A 19,636-nucleotide genomic window follows, 5' to 3' on the forward strand; every position below is an offset into this window, starting at 1 on the left:
AACTTGCGTTTTATTGCAAAGCCTTTAAAAAAGGAAAACATACATCTCAATTTTATACTAACGTGAGGAATTTTATTTAAAGGGAGAAGAAACTTCTGTCTCCTAAGGTGTAAATATGGCAAAACTTTACCCCTCACCATTCTTCAGACTGTCCCTTAAAGGCAGTGGCCATACAAATTAAAAGTTCAAATAAAAATACTACATAGCTCTTACTTAGCACTTTTCATCCATAAATCTCCAAGCACTTTACAAAGGAGGTTAGTATGATATCCCAATTTTACATTTGGGGAAACTGAAGCACGGAGCTGCGACGTTACTTGATGTTTTGTGTCTGTAAGTGTAATCAACAACTCACCCTTCTTTATGATGCTCTCTGGATTTATAGCCACTCCTTCCTGTAGTTGCCGCAGCTGCTTTTGTAGTCTCTGCCAGTGGTGCACATCTCCAAACTGGCCTTTAGAGGTGATCAAAGGGGAGCAGAGAGGTTGGGGACATAGGAAGTGGAAGCAGAATGGTGACTGATTAAGATATCTGACACATACGGGGAAAAGCATGCCGTATGAAGGTAGCCTGTGGCAGGTGCACAGTAGTTATTTGGATGAAAGCTATTTTTGCCCCACGGGGATAGGAACTGGGCTACAGGCTGGGCTGGAGGCCCAGATTTTCAGAAGTGCACAGCCATTTTGCTTGGGTTCGACTTGTTCCTGTGCAACGCACATGGAGTGAGTGCCCACACAGGTGTGTGCAAATCCCTTGTGTTTGTGCACTAAGGATTGCACATGGACAGAAGCATGCACACTTTGAACATCTGGGCCATTTTCTTCCCTTCTGTATACAAGCACCATTCCCCATAAGGCCAGTGGGAGCTGCACATGCAATGGTAGCTAAAGGCAGAATAAAGCCCCTAGAGAGGAAATTAGATGGGTGCCTGCGAGCTAAGTGGCTAGCGAGAGAGATCTGTTTTGATCACATTGTGATCAGCACAAGAGTGAAGCATGAGTGACTGGAGGTGTCTGTAAGATACAGAGTCATGTTGGGCCTTAGCGCTTTCCATGCAGTGTTCAGACCACAGGACGTTAGCCAGAAATCCAGAGGTGTCATGGCAGTGACTGACTGCCAATATCTTAACCCAGGGGCCCAACAACAGGCTTTCCTAGCCAGTAATAAGCCCTGCGTCCCAGTGCACGTGCTGCAGAGAAGATGGACAGGGACGGGGCAAAATGTCAGAGGCAGGGAAATCACCCTAACCTTCCTTCCAATTCATTTCAAGAATTTTACCAAACGCCTCCTGAGAGCCTCCTGCCGCATACCATGGCTTGATGGGCACCCCATCAAAGCCAATCTATTTCCCCCTTCTCTTTGCTTCCACTTGGCTGACCCCGGCTCCCTTTAGCCCCTGCTTCTGGAAAGGTTGCCAGTGAGCTAGATGGTTCTTTCTCTCCATACAATGCATGGGAGCAAGGAAACGTTGTCTTCACGAGAGCACCTGTGCTGATTGATCCCTCCTGCCTGCTGATTTCATAAGGTGTGCAGAATGGGAGTGAAACGTTGGGGTTTTCTCCTTGCCAGCTGCCCTTGTTGGTGAGGGCAGGAGGCCACAGGGCAGGGCTGGTTATGCAGTGGTTACAGGACCCGTCCTGCCAGGGCAGGTCACGCACTCCTGCGCTTTGTCTTTTCTTTAAAATGAGCAGTGTGCACTTCTGGCTAGCATGTGACACCAGCGTGCGTGCTTACCAGATGGGCTCTTGGCCACGCCCCCTTTCCAGCAGTTCTTATCAGTAACTTGCCAATCAGCCACTCCCTCTTGTAGGAATTCTGCCTTGCTGGTGATGGGGAGAAAATGTTCCTGTCGTGCTTTGCCCCTAGTAACTGGCCCTGGCAGTCAAAGGCAGGATCTAGCCCTCTGATTGCGAGACAGCGCTGAACAGCTGATTGTTGTGATGCCAGAGGTAACGCAGCAGTTGCCATGCAGCTGTTTGCACATTGCAGACCTGCTGACTACAACTGCTGTAGGATTGGGCTTTCCTTGCGCTAAAAAAGACCTGTCATGACTATAATCCTTCCTGCCGTGAAATGCATCCTTTTGCCTCCCTTGTGGCAGACACACACCTCTCTCCCTGTTAGCAGCGGGACTGGCACTGTTGAATGTATAGACACAAGCGACGGCGTGGCAGCACAGTGCCCTTTCTCCCAGACTCAGAGAGTGACCCCACTCTAAGGCTGCTGGAAATATGCATCACGCGGCTCTGCTGATTCCGCTCTGCTCCACCTGGAAAAGAATGAACCCTGGTGAGCCAGAGGACGGCTTGGAGCAGGAAGGGGGTAGTCAGTTCTGAAGTTGAACTGAAGAAAAGGCAACAGGGTTGATCCCTATCAAGTGAGATGGAGCCTAAGTGGGAGCATCGCTGTGCAGCCTCTTGGAGGCTTGTGTATGGAAGTGTTGGGATGGCTGGAAGGGCTGGTGCAGCATCCTCCCCGGTTTGCAGCAGCTGTGCCAACCCGAGGGCCAAACATTGCATGATTTAATTACTCAAATAAAATCTCCACCAGCTTTGGGGGATAAACTCCCTGTAGAAGCTTGACTCTGTGGATTCCCAGCAGCCCTCCCCAATCCCCAGAACTCATGAGCAGCAGAATTCCACCATGTATTTAATATAGTCTGGTGAAATAATACAATTCACTGATCTGCACCTGTATGGGTGGGAAACTCCTTTATCAGTAGGTACGATGCATTTGCTGAGCTACTGAACACTTATTTTGAGAGCTGGAGCTTCCTAGGATGCCAGGACAGCCTTCAAAATGGACCTGCCCAAATAGATATATCCAGCTGTGCCCTAAAGAACGTGTAAGCCAGGAGTTGATGGACCAATGAAGCAGCAATCGCTGAGAGGGGCACATGGTGAAAGCTGCACACTCAGAGCAGCCATGATGTTGCAAAGGGACCCGACTAACTTCTTTACAAATGTGCTCTCTCCACTTGTTCCATGTAATATCTTGTATCCATTATATGCCCACATGGCAATACAGTCATATGAAGTAACAGTTTGTGGTCCTAAAAACATTTGCGCGCCTTGTGAGAGGAGTACAGTGGCGCACTCTGGAATAAGTTATTATTCCACTTATAAAATTGTACTTTTAATTTTTAATAAAACACATTAATGATTAAATGGTTAATCCCCTCCACCCAGGACTACGAGTTGTATTTTAGGTGTGTGCGTGGAGGAGAGGGGATCACGTCCATGGCCCTGGCCAGGTTTTATTGTCAGATGTTTGGTAGGGGTGGACACAAGCTGTGGTATTGGCAGGAGAATGAATGAGACAGTCTCATGGCTGCCACCGAATGCCCCAGTTCTGGAGGGTTCCAAAATCCACCATTATCAGGGTGATGGACTAGTCAGAGGCACATCCTCATGGCGACGTTCAGTTGAACTCCGATCACAGTCTGTTGCACTTGGGTGCAGCAGTTTACTGGGAGCAGGAACAGAGAAGAAGAGAATCTCCTTCAGAGCTTGGAGGGATTCCATCTAGACTTATCCCTGGAGGCTGTGATAGGTGCATCTCACGCATTGATAAGATTCATGTATCTAATCAGTTAAACCTTCCCCTGTGATAGGCAGCATTCCCAGAACATAAGAATGGCCACACTGGGTCAGATCAAAGGTCCATCTAGCCCAGTATCCTGTCTTCTGACAGGTGCCCTGGAGGGAATGAACAGAACAGGTAATCATCAAGTGATCCATTCCCTGTCACCCATTCCCAGCTTCTGGCAGAGGCTAGGGACATCATCCCTGTCCATCCTGGCTAACAGCCATTGATGGACCTATCCTCCATGAACTTATCTAGTTCTTTTTTGAACCCTGTTATAGTCTTGGCCTTCACAACATCCCCTGCCAAAGAGTTCCACAGGTTGACTGTGCGTTGTGTGAATAAATACTTCCTTTTGTTTTAAACCTGCTGCCTATTAATTTCCTTGGGTGACCCCTGGTTCTTATGTTATGAGAAGGAGTAAATAACACTTCCTTATTTATTTTCTCCACACCAGCCATGATTTTATAGACCTCTATCATATCCCCCCTTAGTTGTTTCTTTTCCAAGCTGAAAAGTCCCAGTCTTATTAATCTCTACGCATATGGAAGTCGCTCCATACCCCTAATAATTTTGTTGCCCTTTTCTGAGCCTTTTCCAATTCCAATATATCTTTTTTTGAGATGGGTTGACCAGATCTGCAGGCAGTATTCAAGATGTGGCGTACATGGATTTATATAGAGGCAATAGGATATTTTCTGTCTTATTATCTATCCCTTTCCTAATGATTCCCAACATTCTGTTTGCTTTTTTGACTCCCGCTGCACATGAAGTTACATCCTCCTTCTCTACTCTGATTGGCAAAGTTTGCAGACTGGTTGCATCATATCATTTGCCTTGGGGGCTGTAAATTGGGAGCAGCACCCTGTTATGCAAGGACAGGCTGCACATAAAGAATTCCTGCCCCAAAGAGCTTATTGTAGGGAGGACATGACAGGAGGGTATAGTAGGTGGATACAAGTGCCTGGGGGAAGCCTGAGTGGACGGTGAGCCAATTGCAATCAGCATGATTAGCAGTGGTCATTGCACACCGGCTGCCTAGAGTGTTTTGTAAGCATCCCCGCAGAAAGGAGCCTTAATGAGGACAGTGCGGTGGCTGTGGACTTTTGAGGAGCTCCTTCCATGCTGGAGAAAGGGCAAAAACACGTGTGGGCAGACTGATGCGTGAGAACGGCTATCATCATTGGCAGGATGGAGGCAGGAGGTGACTTCGTGATGGCATGTACGAGACGATAGGCAGGCTCTGAAGGGCCTCAGCAGTGAAATCACGAGAATACCTGGCTCTTACCTAGCACTTCTCAGCAGCAGATCTCAAAGTGCTCCTCAAAGGCAGGTAGGGTCACTGCTTCCCTTTTACTGCTGAGGAAAGTGAGGTGTGGCGATGGGAAGCGACCGGCCCAAGGTCGCCCAGGAGTAGAGCTGGGAATAGAATCCAGCTCTCCCGAGGCCGTCCGCTGCTCCACGCCCTAGGGCATGCTGTCGCTCCCTCCAGGGAGGTTGTGTTGAATGCAGTGGAGAAGGGGGAGCCAGTGGAGGGATACCAAGAAGCGGGTGACGCAGTTAGAACCCCAAACCAGGAAGCAATCTGACTGGGTAAGAGGGGCCGGAGGGCATTAGTCTGTGAAAGAGAGAAGATGATGCAGCCATCAATCTATGTGCTGATACGGGCCTAGACAAATTGTATTTCTTTCCGTCTCCCCCGCAGGGGCTGAATGCAATGGATTTTCCCCATGAGGGGCGATTGGGGGGTGTGGAGGCAGGGGAGTCTCTTTCCATCCCAGTGAGGGTGGATTTGCAAACGAGGCTGCAGACTGGCAGAGGTCTATTGAGCACATCTAGCTGGTCTGCGGAGCTGTTCCTATCATGGCAATTACACCTCTGTGGTTCTCCTTGCTAGTTGAGCTTCACTCCAGAACTGGTAGGGTGGCCAGAGGCGGCTTATCGCCAGTCCAGGTTCAGTAAAACTAAGCACCCCTCTAGCCCCTGGCTTCATGTGTTGCCTGGGGATTAATTCCAGCCTGGTCCAATTTGCAGGGGTCACTAAAACTGAAGGAGCAGCCGCAAACAGCCAGGACAGAGCCAAACCGCAACGGTGGCCAGAGAGCGGGGGAGGCTGCATGTAATGGAGGGCGCCTTGGTCCCAGCATGTACAAAGTGCTACAGACGGTAAGAGGAGATAAAAAGCGCAGCTGCAGCTGAGGGGTCTAGCACAGCAGCCATGCCCACCACATCGGAACAGGTGGACTGTCAGCGGGGTTCTAGCAGGCCATTCTAATGCGCTTCCAGGGGCCGGGCCTGGGGAGCCCCGGTGTTGAGCCCTGTCGTAACAGAGCATGACACCCACTTGTGTCCTTTCTCTTGCCAGGTTGAGAAGTGGGAGCAGGCCTGCCATCCAAAGCATAGTCCTCAGCTGAGCAGGCAGTGTGTCTATCTAGTCCTGGCTGGCTGCTGGCAGAGCTGGTGAGCACAGCATTCAGGCAGCTCAACACCCCTCTTTACTATCTGAGCACGTGGCTGCATGGGCCAGTGGACAGGGCACTGAACTGGGCTTTGGGAGACCTAGGTTCTAGTTCTGCCACTGCTCTGCTGCATGACCATGAGCAAATCACTTCCTGGGCTTTGTGCCTCAGTTTCCCCTCCCACCCTCTGTCTTGTCCATTTAGACAGCAAGCTCTCCAGGGAAGGGACTGTCCTTACTGTGTGTTTGTACCGCACTTAGCACAGTGGGGCCCTCCTCTCTGTTGGAGGCAGTTGAAATGCAAATAATAATCAGCAGCATCATTATGAAATAACTGATTCTGGGGAGGAGGAGGATCTCATCTAACCAGAGGCTCACGTGTGAATGCTGTCCCTTTGAAACAAACAGGGCAGTGCCAGCCACTGAAGTGTTTGCTCAGCTGCAGCCTAGACGGTGCAGCCTAGACAGCGAGAATTGCTGCATTTTAGACACACACTGAGAAGCATCATCTGTGCTTGAGAGGGGCAGAGATTTGGCTGCATGAGACAGTCCTGCAAAAGGACTGGAGCCAATGGAGCTGAAAGCCCCAGTAGGAGTGAATCCCAGAGTGGGAGGGGTGAAAGGTGTCAGGGCAGTTCTAAAATGCCACTGGCAAGAAAATCCAATTCTCTGACTGACTGATGCGTAAGACTCTGAGGATCACAGATGTTATAAAGTAAATAGCGTCTGACCGGTGCTCCTCCTGCTAAAGTCAACACAGCCAATAACGGACGTGTTCTCTTCCATTTTGGTCACTTAGCTTCCAGTGTGGGAGTGCTCTGGATTCCTTGCTGATGCTAAGCTCTTGCATTGCAGTCTCCACAGGTAACGCTCTCTGCCATCTCCATCTCCACCATGTCCCTTTCTGGCAGCTGATAACCTGGTCTCAGTTATTCACCCCATTGTCACCTCTTGGCCAGACTACAGCCATGCGATGTACTTGGGCATGAAGCCTGCAGCACTTTGGAAACTCCAGCTAGTACCGACTGCTGCACTAGGTCTCCTCGGCAATACGAGCTGCTATGGGCACGTCAAACCTGTCCCATAGAATATCAAATCAAAGTCCCAGTCCTTATCATTAAGGCTCTTCATGGGCCCATGGCATCTAAAAGCCAGCCTAAAGCCCTGGGACTAAGATAGGGGGTGACAACTGCTTCTCTGGCACAAGGGGACTCTCAGCAAAGCTCCTCTGTGAGGAGAGAGAACTTTTGTCAGGGCCTGGCCAAGACTGTAGAACAACCTGCCCCAGGAACTAAGGACTATCCCAAACCTCATCGCCTTCCACTCAGTGCTAAATACGTTTCCTTGGCCTTGTCTTCTCTACTATAAATACACAGCAACACCTGTATTTAAATGAAAAGAAAAACAAAAATTATCCTACCGAAACCAGACACTCCACTGCACGCACAGCAGAGGTACTCACAGTACGTAATTCTCTATTGGAAGGTGCTCACATACTGCGGTAATGAGCATGGTCACTCTAAGAACTTACACAGCATAGGATCTAGGGAGGAGGGAGAATGATAAACAGAATGACCCCACAATGCAATACAGCTGCATAAAAAGCAAATGCTACGTTGGGTTGATTTAATAGTTGTGTGTCAAATAAGCAATGTAATCATCTCTATTCAGTGCTGATCAGGCCTCCAGTGGAGTATCCTGTTCAGCATTTGTTAGGCACCACATCTGGAAAAAGACAGACAAATTGGACGGAGAGTCAGAGGTGATCAGCAGGAATGGCTGGAGATTTGGAAACTGGCCCCTGTGGGAGAGGTGATGAGAACTGAGCAGGCTCAGCCTAGAGTCTAGACGACAGAAGGGAAATTCGATAATTGTCTACAGCTACATAAAGGGACGTTCTAACGAGGAGAGGGGCCAATTATTCTCATTAGTCAACAGGGCAGAACAAGCAGCAATGAGCTTCAGGGGCAGCATGGGGGAATGAAGCTTAATATTAAAGAGAACAAAATGGTCTAACTGGGAGGGTAGCTCAGTGATGTAACGAGCTGTCCGGGGGGCTGTGGAATCGCTGACCCTGGAGATCAGACCAGATGCCTCATTATTACAGCTGGTTTAGGGACAATGAAATCAACCCTGCCAGGAGGGTTTGGGCTAGATGACCTGCTAGACGCACCTGCCAGCTCTAGTGGCTCTAGAAGTTGTTCCTTTCCATCCTCAAACTTCACTTTGCAGTCCCCGTCCTGATTAAGCTGGCCACTTGGGGCAGATGTACCAGAGCTGTGTACAGCTCCTGATTGCAGGTGAGCCCTGATTACCACGTCTCTGCTTTGGAGGCCGCTGGCCTAAAGCCCCTAGAGACTGCTGAAGGCAACAGCAAGTTCCTGAGAAGCCCCATCAGACCCCTCTCTCTGGAGCTGCATTTAAAGAGGCAGGGTAAGGCATAGGAGGTTGGCTGGGAACAAGGACGAGGAAGCTCCACGTTCGTCACATGTGGGTGCCGTGAATACTGGGCCTTGCTGCGAGGCTGGGTAGAGCCCCAGATCCAGTACGAACAATATGGCTCCATGGCACATGGTGAAAAACACTGGAGGAGGCCACACGCCCTCCAGCCCAGATCCAAAGAAGCTCCCGGCCCACCCTTGCACAGCAGGGCTTGGAGGCAGATCAGAGGAAGAGCGTTGGCAGGGCTGGTGGATCTGCTGTTATGTGGAGAGCTAGGAATCAGGACCATGGTAGCACCAGCCTGCCACTCCAAGGCCTAGGGGAAGGACTCCTTCCCCTTTTCTCCTCCAGGCCAGGCGCCTCTGTATCAAGCCCAGCTCAGCAAGCAGGATGTACTGGAATAGCACTGGGCTGAAGGAGAACCCCTGACAAGGGGACTCACTTATTCTTTTTGCTGCTATATTTAAAACGAAAGTGGAACTCTCTGAGCATCCAGGGTCACAGACTGAGCCTACGAAGACCTTGATACTGGCAGGTACTAACCAGCCCTGAGTCCTGTTGGATCAGGCGCAGATCCTTGTTTTGTCAAACATGGACTGGATTTTCCACTGGGATTCTCAAAGGAGCCAGATCCCCTGGATATGGGATGGGAGCTGGCTCCTAACTCCCTCACATGGCTTTGGAAACCATCCTCAGCCTCTGTCTGAAAGCAATGTTCTCTGTTCTGTTCCAGGGCCTAGTACACCTTTGGTTGCAAAATAATTAGCGGTAGTAAGAATTCTTTCTCAAGGGCTCCAAACAGAGTGCATTTCCCTGGATATTGCTCATTAAACACAAGCCAAGAAAAGACAATTGTCATTAAGAACTAAATTTAAAAACATTGGATTGGACTTTTCCTCCAATCTCCGGCAATGTTTTACATTTACTCTTAAAAGACAAAATCATTAGTTATTGTTTGCACTGTGGTAATGCCAAGATCCGAGCTCCATTGTGCTAGGAGGTGCAGTACAAACATATAATGTGAGATTCCTTTATAGTCCAAACAGCCAAGAGATGGAAGAGGGGTAAGAGACTTGCCCATGCTCACACAGCAGTTCAGAATCAGGAACAGAACCCAGATTAGGGTGAACACACAAGTAGTATGAAAAATTGGAACCGAGGGTGTGGGGGGTAATAGACACCTCTGTAAGACAAAGCCCCGAATATCAGGACTCTCCCTATAAAATTGGGATATCTGGTCACCCTAACCCAGGTGTCTTGAATCTCAGTCTAGTGCCCTATCCAATAGACCACGCTGCTTCTCATCTTAATAATCACCATTCTGCTCATGGTTATAGATTTTTATTGCTCAGAGGAGAGACCAATAAAGGGATTATGGAAGGGATGATTTGGCATGTTATACAGGTTTTGCTTGGCTGATAAATGTGATCAACTGAATTTGCTTAGCAATGATCAATGTCTCTTCCTCTTTTCAGATATATGCACTTTGGGAACCTGTCTAGAGGACTTGATGGGAGAGGATGAACCCCAGCTATTGGCAGAAGATTTGCCATCTGTTATTAGCAAAGTCATTTTTCTCATGCAGATTACCGGGTGTGAGATCTCAGAGGAGATCTCAGAAGCATAGGGCCAATTACTCTGTCCCCTCCCTGCTCTGACAGTACTGCCCAGTGCAGAGCCAGCATAGCTCTGTACCTCCATTCATCCCTCTCTCCATGTAGTGGTCATACCAGAGAGGCAGAGGACTCGCAGTGTGTTGGATATAGGGTAGAACACAGCTCTCTAGTGGTCCCTGGCTGGGGCAGCCACACCTGTGGGACAGCCTGACATTGGCTGCGCTAAATCACACCAAGGGCCAGTTTGGCCTTGGACTGCCCTGGGACTGAGGGAGTGGAAAGGTGGCTCTCTTCAGGGTGAAGCTGAGAATCTGGTCCAGGGATGCTATCTGTTCACAGCCAAGGGGGGCTGGGCTTGAGAGGCCTACATCAGGAATGGCTGAGTTCAAGAAAGCAGCAAGCTGACAATAAATGAATTTAAAAGCTTGTAAACTCTGAGAGCTGAGCTATTCTAACTTTAAATTAAAAACATTGGGAAAATTGATCCAAAGGATGTGCTAATGCCCAGTCAAGGCTGAACAACAGTGTGCGCCAAATTTAGGACATCCCAAAAGTTAGGGATGAGCTCGCAACATGACCTCAGCCACACTGCTGAGAATAGAGACGTTATTTTTCATCCCTCTATTCCTTGCAATGTGTAACTCCTCATGTCTTAGTTGTTATTAACATATACTGTACAACATAGAGTTTGCACAAGACAGCAGAATTAAGTCCTGCGTGTTTTGAAATATCCTGATTTTGGAGTGCTTACTTTCTCCACCTTAATATTGAATTGCCAGAAGGTATATTTTATTTTATTTAGCATTTCCGGATTGCCCTTTCTTTTACTGAAGTCAACGGCAAAACTCAGTGAATTACATGGGAGTGAGATCAAACCTGTTATATGAATATATTCTCTTTTACCAGCCTTACTAGAGAACCTTCAAACTATCACTGTAATTTAAGCCTCCTGGTCTTGCAATGAAACTAATTTTCCTGGAGACAGTTCCTGATCCTTCTGTCCTAATTACTCATGTTTTGTTAGCTCCTCATGGGGCCTTCTGATGTGTTCATTGATCCTTAAATGTAGAGACTCCAGCTTTTTGTCTGATAATTGCATGTCCGTCTGCAGACTTTACGAACACTGAGATGGAGGGGAAGGTGACATAATTTCTCCTTAAAGGTGACGTGGGTGCGTGACCTTTTTTTTTTTTTTTTGCTTCATTGTGTTGAATGAAGAGGCCTGAATTATTTTTCTGCCTTAAAAAAAAATAAATTATTTTTCCTGGAATTTCTCTCTGGATGACTAGAGAACTAAATGAAACTGACCTGGAGGAGGAAGTCGTGTTTACTCATTGGGCCTGATTTCCAGAGGTGCTGAGCACCCACCACACTAACTGAACTCAATGGAAATTGTGGGTACTCATCACCTTCGACCATCATGCCTCTTTCTTTGTCACCTGATGCCTACCAACAACTGGAAGGAAAGCTCTCATGGTAGGGACTTGACACCTCTACCCCTGCAGGTAAGAACAGAGGGGGATCCCAATCCACATTTCTGGGCCCTCAGAGGGAAATCCAGTGCTTAAAATGTGTGCGCTTGTGCTGGGGTGGGGGAGGTGGAGGGAGAAGGGGCATGGGGAAAGCATATCCAAAAAAAAAAAAGTCAAGTCAGGTAACTGAAGGGTGGGCTTTTTAAGCACTGTCTCACCAAAGCTGCTGTTCCCACATTATGATAGATCCCATCCCCCGGACAGACTTTTTTCAGCCCAGTTAAAGCACTGGAGAGACCTTGACCGAAACAGGGAAGACAAAACCTGACAGTCTTGGTGTTTCTGGGTGGGGGAACCTTAAAAAATAATTCCCCTTTCAGATATTTATAATACATTATAAAGCAGCACAAAAGCACCCCCACCCATAAACCTTTATCTTTCTCTGATTTAGGGATATTGTCACCCCAGAAATGTACCTAGAATAGTCAGATGTCTCTCACACACACTGTTTCTCAGCTGCTCTAAGTTTACCCCACTCCGGAAGAACAAAGCACCGTAAAGTGGGTGTAACCAGCCCCCTGAGAACACCAGTTATGCATGGAGCATCCCCAGCCCATGCAGAGCTGGTGCAAGGGCTGTACATTGGCCCTGCTCTCAGTCCTCTGGTGCAGGGAACACATCATGGGTGCTTCAGGCGCATGATCCAAAGTGCACTGCCCTACAGTCATTCTCTGCTTCCTTCGGCCCACAGGGGACATTGGCAAGTAGTGTGTAATTAGAGCAGCCTCAAGGCTGCTCTAACTTACTGCAGTGGGGGCGCTATGTGGGTGTGACATACCGGGGCACAATACAGACTAATGAGTAGTTGTGTCACCTGTAACCTGGGGTGCCCTTTTACACTGCCTTGCTGCTGTAGCCTCTAAGCTGGACTGTTTACAAACAACCTCCAGAATGTAAGTCAATCCCAGCTATGTCTGTGTGTGCTGCAGCCACCCAGCCACACCTTGGCTCTCACCAGCCTTATGCTGCAGGGTGACCCCAGCACCCCCCCATCCCAAATCTTCCCCCAGAATGTATGTTCTGCAGTGCCTAGCCCTCTCCTGGACAGTACAAATATATTATGTTTGTTATTCCTTTAATGAAATAAAGTTTATTATTTTAAATGATACCTTACAAGGCATACTTTGTACAAAGATATTACAATAGTGTGTAGGATGAGAATACAGGGATATATTCTGTCGTGGCAGGGTCTTGAATGACCCTAGATTATAAGGCATGCCAAGGGGGCTTAAAGTTAACACTGGCCCTGTGACAGGGTGGGGAAGACCCCGTTCAGTGCAGGGTGAGTTCACCCCATCCTTCAAGCTGCCCTTAGTCTCCAGGCTGTAAGACCTAAGGGCAGGAGTCCATAGAGATGCCCTGATCCCCAGGGCTTTAAGGCCCACTGGCTGGAGTCTATGGAATCACCTTGCTCCACAGGGCACTAGTCACATGACCCACGTCCAGGGGCGGAAAGGAGGATAGCACTTCTCTGCCGGGCCACAAGGCCTAGCGTCCAGACTCCATAGGGGTACCCCGGGGTTTGCAAGGCAGGAAGGCCTGATGGCCAAAGTCAATAGAGATATCCTGGGTCTACAGGGCAGTAAGGCCTAATGGGCAGAGTCATCAATCATCCACTGGGTTTGCCGGCAGCCAGGTCTAGCTGCCTGAGTCGATGGAGACACCCCTCTGGGTGTGGCTGTGTGGCCTAATAGCCAGAGTCCATAAAGTTGCCTCCGGGCAGGGCTATCAGCAATAGTGAAGTCCCTAGCGGATTTCTTTGAGTCTCTGGCTCCTTTCCCCTTTTAGAATAAACACTGTGCTTACTTGGTTGGTTTCAGGGTTTTTCTGGCTCAGTTCTTGTGTTGATGGGGTGTCGATGTTGTGAGTGTTGTTCTTACTGTGGTGGTAGGTTTATAGATTCATAGACTCCAAGGCAAGATGGGACCACTGTGATTTAGTCTGACCTCCTGTCTCACACAAGCCAGAGAATTTCTCCAAACTAATTCCTACAGCATGTCTTTTAGAAAAACATCCACGTGGCATAGCCTCCTTGTTAACCATTGCAATATGTGTTTCCAAACTAGCTGCTTGCATTTTTGTTGTTGTTTGTTTTACCCTTGCAAATAAATAGCCAGTGCAAAACTCAGGCATTATGACTAACTATGAGTTCAACTGGATGACTTTTACCTGCAATACCAGTCATCATTTAACTACTGCAAATCATTGCAGGTGCAAAAACTTCACACACATTTTTAAGAGGGCAAGTTCAGCCCTATTGCCTTAGAATTCCTGGGCACTGCTCCACTCAGACTTCCATCAGAGGGAGACAGGCATGTGGTGAACTACTCGCCCCAACACAGAGACAACTCATGGCCCAGAATGTGGAGGGGGAAGAAGGGAGGCAGGAGCTTCTTCTGAATGGAGGTAGTTGGCTGGCTGATCACTTACCCATCTCATTACACTAAAACCAGGTCAAGCTTCTAGTTTAACTGTCTGGGTCCCTGGCATAGCCCCATAAAACTAGATCTGGTCACCCCGAAGTGATTAAAATTCCAAGTGAGCAACTGTCCTGACTATCCAAGATCATAACAGTAATTAGAGCTGAACAAGCAATTCTTAACTAACCAGTTAGAAGAGGATTTGCAAATGCAAAAAAGGGAGTTCCTATTTGTGTTGTTGAAAAATTCCCCCCCCGGCTTGATTAATTTTGCCTTTTTCCTGTATGTGGAACACTTGAAAAAGGTCACAGGTCTGGTCTACACTTAAAACTTATCCTGACATAACTATATCAGGGATGTAAAAAAATACTCCCCCACGGAGACAGTTATGCCGGCAAAACCCTCAGTGGAGACGCATCTAGGCTGCAGAAGGAGGCTGCTAATGGTGTGCGGAGAGGTAGTGTTGCTACACTTGCAGAAAAACTCCTTTGATTTGCGTACCCTGTGTCTACACTAGGAAGCTATGACGGCAAAGGCTCTGTAGGGTAGATGTGGCCACAAATGTCTTAAATGTAACTGCTGCGCAAAATTATTCAATTAATTTTGTTTGCTGAGTTACTTGCTATTTAAATATCTGATGCATTGCCTTGGAGCAATTGGTAACATTAGTCACATGGTCCTGTTTCTGTTCTCTGATTGAATGCAACTCTTCTGATCCGCAAACGCTTGCAGAAAGTCATTCGTACTTTTTCTTTTGGCGACTGTTTGAACATGCGATCTTGAGACAGTTTCCATGAGTGCCTGTGCTGGTAAACCTTGATTCTGTACCCTATTATTAATATCATATGTAGTTCTCAGGAGCCCTACTCCTGGACCAAGACCTACTGCACTAGATGCTGCACAAACACAGAATAAAGTGATGGCCTCTGCCCCAACTGCTTACAATCTAGGTAATGTTTGAACAAAGCAAACCCAAAAAGGTATGAAAATGTCTACAGCTATTGGATACAAACTTTGGCCCCGATCTTGCAACAAACTCCATATGGTCTACCTCTGCAAAATTTACTGCAGGATCCAGACCAGTGAGTTTTGTCTGTATACACACTGCTCTAATAATAATTCATTAGCACAGATGTGCTTCTCATCTTCAAAGCACTTTAACTGGTAATTCATTAACACTCCCTACAGCAGGGGTTCTCAAACTGGGGGTTGTGACCCCCTCAGGGGGTCACAAGGTTATTACTTGGGGGGAGGGGGGTTGTGAGCTGTCAGCCTCCAACCCAAGCCCCGCTTCGCCTCCAGCATTTATAACAGTGTTAAATATAAAAAAAAGTTTTTAATTTATTGGGGGGAGTCACACTTATAGGCTTGCTGTGTGAAAGGAGTCACCAATACAAAAGTTTGAGAACCACTGCCCTACACCCTTGTGAGACACTAAGAATTATCGTCCAATGTTACAGATGGAGAAACTGAATTAGTTTCAGACATTAGTGCCACGTTCCTTGTGTCAAAACCTGAGCTTTAGAAGTCAGACGTCCTGGCTGTGTTTCAAAGCAGCAAATAGTGATGAGAGAGATTCTCTTTTATTACCTCCCTTTACAAACAAGGAGTGTTCGAAAACTTTTAAAAAAACAACAACAACAGAGCAGGAGAACAATGTGAAATGAACAAACGACTGGCTAAGGATAGATTCACATTAGCAGATGCTAACTCACACATGTCAACTAGTTTACAGGTACCACCAGGTATGCCACTTAAGGGCTTCATCCTGTAAGGTGCTGAACTCCTGGAGGTGCCAAGCACCCTCGATTCCCATTGATGTAAATGGGATCTAAGGGTACTCAGCATCATACAGGATCAGGCCCTAAGTGAGCTACAGACCCATTTACGCTTAGATCATTGCTACCCATTTTTCTACACCAGTGGAACCAATAGTGTATGTGCAAACTTTGGACACTGACAGGTCTGGAGATTTGCTTGTTTTTCACCACTAATGTGCCTGATCTAAATTTGCAGTTACTGGTGGTAGCACAGGTGCAGAAAACCAGGTTGCAGTTTTGTAATGGGTCAGGCAGGCCACTTACCCATTGCTTAGAGCCATTGAAATGTACTTGAATCTCTCTTAGGAATCGTCCTAGCTGAGTAGACCTGCTGTTTACCAGTGAATGGTGATGTGGCTTCAACTGCATAGGTGAGCTGTCACATTAGGATTATGGTAGATGATCTTTCTCACTCAATGTAAATACTTGTATTCAGTGTTGTTGTAGCCATGTCAGTCCCAGGATGTTAGACAGACAAGGTGGGTGAGGGAATATCTTTTATTGAACCAACTTCTGTGGGTGAGAGAGACAAGTTTTCAAACTTCCAAAAGCTTGGTCTTTCTCACCCACAGAAGTTGGTCTAATAAAAGATATTACTATGGCTGTCGATTAATTGCAGTTAACTCACGTGATTAACTCAAATTAACTACAATTAAAAAAATTAATTGTGGTTAATCGCACTGTTAAACAATAGAATACCAATTGAAATTTATTAAATATTTTGGATGTTTTTCTACATTTTCAAATATATTGATTTCTATTACAAACACAGAATCCAAAGTGTACAGTGCTCATTTTATATTATTTTTATTACGAATATTTTCACTGTAAAAATGATAAACAATAGAAACAGTATTTTTCAATTTACCTCATACATGTACTGTAGTGCAATCTCTATCGTGAAAGTGTAACTTACAAATGTAGATTTTTTTTGTTACATAACTGCACTCAAAAACAAACAATGTAAAACTTTAGAGCCTACAAGTCCACTCAGTCCTACTTCTTGTTCAGCCAATCGCTAAGACAATCAAGATTGTTTACATTTACGGGAGATACTGCTGCCTGCTTTTTATTTACAATGTCACCTGAAAGTGAGAACAGGTGTCTGCATGGCACTTTTGTAGCCGGCATTGCAAGGTATTTATGTGCCAGATATAAAATTTTTATTAAAGTTAATGTTTAAAATTAAATATACACAAGCTAAGAGGGAAGGTACTGTACATCTGGACTGTATAAGGAGTCCAAGTCAGTATCGGTGTAGCGAGTGAGTACATGGGTGGGGTGCATCCCTTGGTTCGTCAGGGAAGGAAGTGGGTTATTTCTCTGGTTGGCGGTCTCAATTACTCAGTGTGGTATTGACAGTGTCCTGTGATGTGTTCCGTATAAATGTCTCTGGACCACCTGATGGTGTTGGACACCATGAGCTGTCTTATGAGCTGGGCGTAGCATCGACCAACTCCGCACGCTCTCAGAACTGGCTCGTTGTGGGGCTCCCACGAGCCCAGGGCTCCCACGATCAGGGCATGTATCTGGACCTCATAGCCCCCTTCATGCTTCGGCCACCATCCCAGAGGACATGCTTCCATGCTGACGATGTTTGTTAAAAAAAAAAAAGTGTGTTAATTAAATTTGTGACTGAACTCCTTGGAGGAGAATTGAATGTCCCCTGCTCTGTTTTACCTGCATTCTGCCATATATTTCATGTTATAGCAGTCTCGGATGATGACCCAGCACATGTTGTTTGATTTACGAACACCGTCACTGCAGATTTGACAAAATGCAAAGAAGGTACCAATGTGAGATTTCTAAAAATAGCTACAGCACTAGCCCCACGGTTTAAGAATCTTTAGTGCCGTACAAAATCTCAGCGGGACGAGGTGTGGCGCATGCTTTCAGAAGTCTTAAAAGAGCAACACTCAGATGCGGAAACTACAGATCCCAAACCACCAAAAAAGAAAATCAACCTTCTGCTGGTGGCATCTGACTCAGATGATGAAAATGAACGTGCATCGGTCCGCTCTGCTTTGGATCGTTATCAAGCAGAACCCATCATCAGCATGGATGCATATCTTCTGGAATGGTGGTTGAAGCGTGAAGGGACATATGAATCTTTCGCACATCTGGCACGTAAATATCTTGCGACGCCAGTTACAACAGTGCCACGCGAACGCCTGTTCTCACTTTCAGGTGACGTAAACAAGAAGCGGGGACCATTATTTCCTGCAAATGAAACCAAACTTGTTTGTCTGAGTGATTGGCTGGACTAGGACTGAGTGGACTTGTAGGTTCTAAAGTTTTATGTTGTTTTATTTTTGAATACAGTTAATTTTTTGTATGTAATTTGACATTTGTAAATTCAACTTTCATGATAAAGAGATTGCACTACAGTACTTGTATGAGGTGAATTGAAAATACTATTTCTTTTGGTTTTTTTACAATGCAAATATTTGTAATAAAAATAATATAAAGTGAGCACTGTACACTTTGTGTTATAATTGAAATCAATATATTTGAAGATGTAGAAAACATCCAAAAACATTTAAATAAATGGTATTCTATTATTGTTTAACAGTGTGATTAATTGCGATAATTCAATCCCACCCAGATTTTCCCTTAGATTGTAAGAACAGAGCATCAGGTCCCAGGATACAAGTGTCTACTGGTGTTCAGGGCCAGTCGTGTGTCATTGTTTCCCTGTTCTCTGCCCATCTGCCTGTATCCATCTGTTTTCTCTTGTTTTATATACAGATTGTAAGATCTTTGAGGTAGGGCCCATCTTTTTGTTCTGGGTTTGTACAGCACCTAGGACAATGGGGTTCTGGTCTATGACTAGGGCGGCTAGGTGCTACAATAATACAAAAAATAAGAATTCCTACACATTTACATACAACAATAGTGGGGAGAGAGTGCTCCTTCCTGGCACTCACCCCTTCTCTAAATGGTTCCTACTGCTCTTCCAAAAGAGGTTCCTGTGCTCTCGGTCCACTGACAAGGGTCTTGCCCTTCTCACCCATATGATGTTCTCTGTTTGATGAAGTGTGTGTGGCTGGTATAGCTGCTTAAAGTAGAGGACTGAGACTCAGGAGATCAGAGTTCTACTCCCCAGTCTACCACAGCCCTCAGGCAAATCACTTACCCTCTGTGCCTCAGTTTCCCTACCTATACTATGGGGGTAATACCTACCTCCCAGACCTGTTGCAAGGGTTAATCTTGCATGTTTGTAAACTGTCCTGAGAACCTTAGAGATAAGACGCTATACAAGCAGGATGATGGTGCTACAGGAGTTAATGGTTGGATGGAAGCTACCAGGACAAGGCACAGTGTTAATTATTATTATTATTAGAAAAGAATCACTTACGGTGCTGCTGCTGTGTCCCCTGCCCTGGAGTTGGGCTGCCAAGGGGGGCGTCTTAGCACAACCGCATCGCTCCCATGGCCCTAGGACTGGCTCTGTGGCGTTCAGCCCAACTTTGCTTTTGTGCTCCTAACACTGTAACAGGTAGAGGTTCAGAAAGTGCTTAAAGTGCAGCTAGGCAGATGGAAACCGAAGCTAATGCAAGCCCCAGCGTGTGAGAGCTCACTTCAGTCCCCGACGTGCAGCCGTAAGTTTAATGTACATAAATGGCTGATCAGCAGCCTAACTCCACTTTTGCACAAAGCCCTGCCCTGCGTGTTTTGGGGAAGAGGGGAGGGCGTGTCCTGGGTTGCAGGTTTGGATCCAGCCGTCCCTCCCCTGGTGGGTGGGATTGAAGTGACGAGTTTC

At 46.7% G+C, this 19,636-nt stretch overlaps 1 long non-coding RNA gene across 1 annotated transcript; it reads right to left on the reverse strand.

Moving 5' to 3' along the window:
- Positions 1-75: 75 nt before the first annotated feature.
- Positions 76-19,532, reverse strand: LOC123343939. The gene is made up of 3 exons (XR_006572407.1): positions 19,232-19,532; positions 4,874-5,203; positions 76-2,269 (listed from the first exon to the last, which is right to left on the reverse strand). It is a non-coding gene; the product is annotated as an uncharacterized LOC123343939 (long non-coding RNA).
- Between the last annotated feature and the right edge of the window lie 104 nt (positions 19,533-19,636).

The sequence above is a fragment of the Mauremys mutica genome, chromosome 11 (genome assembly GCF_020497125.1).
Source record: "Mauremys mutica isolate MM-2020 ecotype Southern chromosome 11, ASM2049712v1, whole genome shotgun sequence".
NCBI lineage: Eukaryota > Metazoa > Chordata > Testudines > Geoemydidae > Mauremys > Mauremys mutica.